Consider the following 3,984-nt stretch of genomic DNA (forward strand, 5'->3'; position numbering starts at 1 on the left):
AAATATATAACGTGCCAACAGGTTAAAGTAGAGCACCAGAGACCTGGTGGTGTAATGCAAGAGTTTAGTATACCCACTTGGAAGTGGGAAGAGGTGAACATGGATTTCGTGACTAGTTTACCTCTTTTGCATCGTCATAATAATTCTATTCGGGTTGTTGTAGACAGGCTAACTAAGTCAACGCATTTCTTGCCCGTGCATACATCCTATACAGATAAGGATTATGCTAGATTGTATATTCGGGAGTTGGTCAGATTGCATGGAGTCCTCTTATCTATCATCTCAGATAGGGGTACTCAGTTTACTTCTCAGTTTAGGAGGGAGTTACAGAAGGGTCTTGGTACTCAAGTTTATTTGAGTTTCATTTTTCATCTACAGACAGATGATCAGGCTGAGAGGACCATCCAAACTTTGAAGGATATGTTGAGAGCATGTGTTCTTGGCTTCAAAGGTGGTTGGGATGAGCATTTACCATTGATAGAGTTTGCGTATAACAATAGTTATCATGCTAGCATCAAGATGACACCATTTAAGGCTTTGTATGGTAGAAGATATAGATCACCCATAGGTTGGTTTGAAGTGGGTGAGGCTACTTTGATTGGACCTGATGTAGTGTTTGAGGATTTGGAGAAGGTGAAGTTGATTAGAGAAAGGTTGAAGACAACCCAGAGTCGTCAGAAGTCATATGCAGATATGAGAAAAAGAGACCTTGAGTTTGAAGTTAATGACTTGGTGTATCTGAAAATTTTTCCCATGAAAGTAGTGAAAAGGTTTGGCTAGAAGGGAAAGCTTAGTCCCCAGTATGTTAGCCCCTATAGAATCCTAAGTCATGTGGGGAGAGTATCCTATGAGCTTGAGTTTCTCGCAGAGTTGTCAGCTGTTCATCCTATCTTTCATGTCTCCATGCTTAAGAAGCACATTAGTGATTTCGTTGTTGTGGATCCTTCAGAGAGCCCATATATCCTGACTAGCCTTTCATTTAAAGAGATTCCAATTGATATTCTAGACCACCAGATCCGTAGACTGAGGAAAAAAAAGGTTCCCTTGGTCAAAGTATTGTGGCGAAACCAGTCAGTTGAGAGAACTACTTAGGAAGTCGAGTTAGATATGAAATCCAGGTACCCTCACCTATTCTTCGCAAGTTCGGATCAAGCCGAAGGTATCATTCTTCCTTAATTCATCCCTTTTCTAATCAAAGTTGAAGTTATATAGCTATTCTTAATATAAGTTCATGCATTCTCTGAAGCATTCAAGAGTTTAGAATGATAGAGAGTCCGTTTAGCAAGTTGCTTCAGCTATGCATACCCAGTTTCCTCTATACTCTTAGCTTAACGAGCGTTATTCTAGGATGAATGTTCCCAAGGGGAAGATATTGTAATACCCCTGAACTTTTCCTTAAGATTAGTTTTGTCTTTTGAAGGCTAAGGAATGACTTCCTAAGTGTGTAATATTTAAACCATATAGAATTTCCCTAATTTTGACTTTTTATCATGTGGAAGATTTAATTAGCTTTCCAACGATGTAAGATCCACCCAAATACGATAACCAGGCAAGAAGTTATGGTAAATTTAAGTCCTAGTCATAAAACAACGTTATTTTAGTGCTTGGCGCGTCAAGGAGAGGGTCTATTTGACAATTGTCAAATTCCAGTAGCCTAGCATGATTGTTGCGCGTCGCGCTAAATTTCTAGGTCCCAACCAGTGGGACAACATAATGGCTCCACATCGCGCTGACCCCAAAAATCCCATTTGTCAATTTTTAGTGAGCCACTGCGATAGTGGCGCGTTGCGGTGGCCCATAAAATTGGATTTTCCAGTTTGATTTTTCCAGCTTTGTTCAGGAGTTATAAAGGGCACTTTAAACTTTTTCCAAGCCTCTTGAACCGTACAAACACCAAATTGAAGTCATTTATAAGCATTCTATTAGTTTTTTCTCAAGTTTTCTCTCAACAAAAACCTTAAGTACCCAGAACCTCTTCCAAGAATCTCAAGAATCCACCGTAGCTTTCACAAATTGAGTTTGGATTTAAGGTTCCCAAGCCAAGGGCTTCAATAACCCTCATCCAAATGTATGAGAAAGAGTCTCAAGCAAGCTTATTCATCAAAGTTCATAATTCGAGTTATGTGGGGTTTGAACAAGAACTCTTCTTCCGTTCTTGTGCCCAAAGTTTTGATTTTTCTTAAAAGATTTTAATGTTTCAAGATGAATTATGCCTAAATTGGCATATTTCAAGTATATGAGATTATGGATTTGTTCAAGTCTTGAATTATATGATACTACACCTATTTTATGATTTGAATTGAGAATTAATGTTATGAATTGCATATTCCTTCCATGATTGATGTTTGGAATGTTCTTAAGGTTGAAGTCATGATTTACCCTCTATTTTGAATTGAGCTTTCTTGAATATGTATACATGTTTTAAGGTCAAAGAATGAATTTTGATATATTCTATAGTATTTCAAGAATGGTTTTGATATCTCCATATCATTGAAGTTTCAAAGCTTGTTAAAGATAGTCAACCAAAGTGTAAAGAAAAGAGCTGATTTTGATCCTAAGTTAAGAAAGGAATCCACATCTTATGATTTAAGTTAAAGGGAAGTATATTGGATCCCATTTCATAATATTGAATTGTATAAGGTGGATTTTCCTAAAATTTCTGTGCCTAGTATGGGAGTAGTACTTAGCAACAAGTTGGGCTTGATTTCGAGGTCTCATGCCCCAAAACTACGAGCCACCGTAGGATTTGATTTACCCCCAAGTGGGTTAAGCTAGTGATCACTAAAAGTAAAGGTTCTACTCCTATGGAAAGGATAGAACAGCTCTCCCCAATGTGGGAAAGACGTTGGACTCCATGTAGCTTACATGGTTTATGTCGGTTAGAAGAAACACCCAAGTTTCCTAGAGTCTCAAGTCTTAAAGTTCTTAAGGTTTTAAGTCCTTGAGTTTCAAAGAAGTTCCTGGTTTTCAAAAGACTAAAGTGTATGTTCTAAAAGTTGTTGTTTTAAGAGTTCAACTAAGTACAAGCTTGAGATCAAAGAAATAATACAGATTTAGAACAAAGTGGAATGACTCACGTGATTTATACTACATGTTTCATTATTCATGATTTATGAGAGTTTTATTCAAGCTATGTGAGTCATCTACAATGCCATGTATGTTTTCTATAAAGATTTATTGTATTGATATTTAGCTGCATACATCCCCATATACTCTGTACATTCCCAAATGTTGATCCACATATACGTCTGTGTGCTACATTATCTCATAATATAGGTTCAGATGCTCAGTCCCAGTAGCATCAATGATCTCGAGTACCTCTATCTACATCTCCACGGTGGTGAGTCTTCATGGTTCGAGGACCTATCTCTAGACACTTCAGTATTTTTTATTTGTTGTTCTACTGCTTTCAATTCTGTTTGAGTCAGTTGGGTATCTGTCCCAATGGCTCTCTAGTTTGTTGAGTAGTAGAGGCTTTGTTAGATTAGATGGTCAGTATGTTTAGATTTGCAGTATTTTGTTACTTTTACAGTACTCATTCGGATTTCAGTTAGACATGATATGAAATGACTCCTTATTTTGCTCTCATTAACTTTAAGTAAGCTTTATGCTAAGTAGCAGGCTCAAAGGGTTAACTTGGTGCTACTTGTAGTCTTAAGCACCGTGTGATGCTTTGGGATAGGATTTCGGGGCGTTACAGAGAGGGACCACTGTAAGGGTGGGAGGGATCGGTGTAGGGGTGAGAGGGACCTGTGCAAGGGGTGTTTTCAAATGTATTTATTTTTTGCTGAGCACCAACATGCTCATAATCACGACCAGCAGTAGCAGCAATATCAGGATGGCTGCCACTATCATCAATAACTCTACCAGCAACACCCCTAGAAGAAGCACCTGGATCTGTTGCAGTTTGAGGTTGGTCGTAAAGAGCTTCAACATTAGGCCGACCTTGCCTAACTTCTCTTCTTATGGATATTGCTTCAGCCA

Source organism: Capsicum annuum, chromosome 4 (genome assembly GCF_002878395.1).
Source record: "Capsicum annuum cultivar UCD-10X-F1 chromosome 4, UCD10Xv1.1, whole genome shotgun sequence".
NCBI lineage: Eukaryota > Viridiplantae > Streptophyta > Magnoliopsida > Solanales > Solanaceae > Capsicum > Capsicum annuum.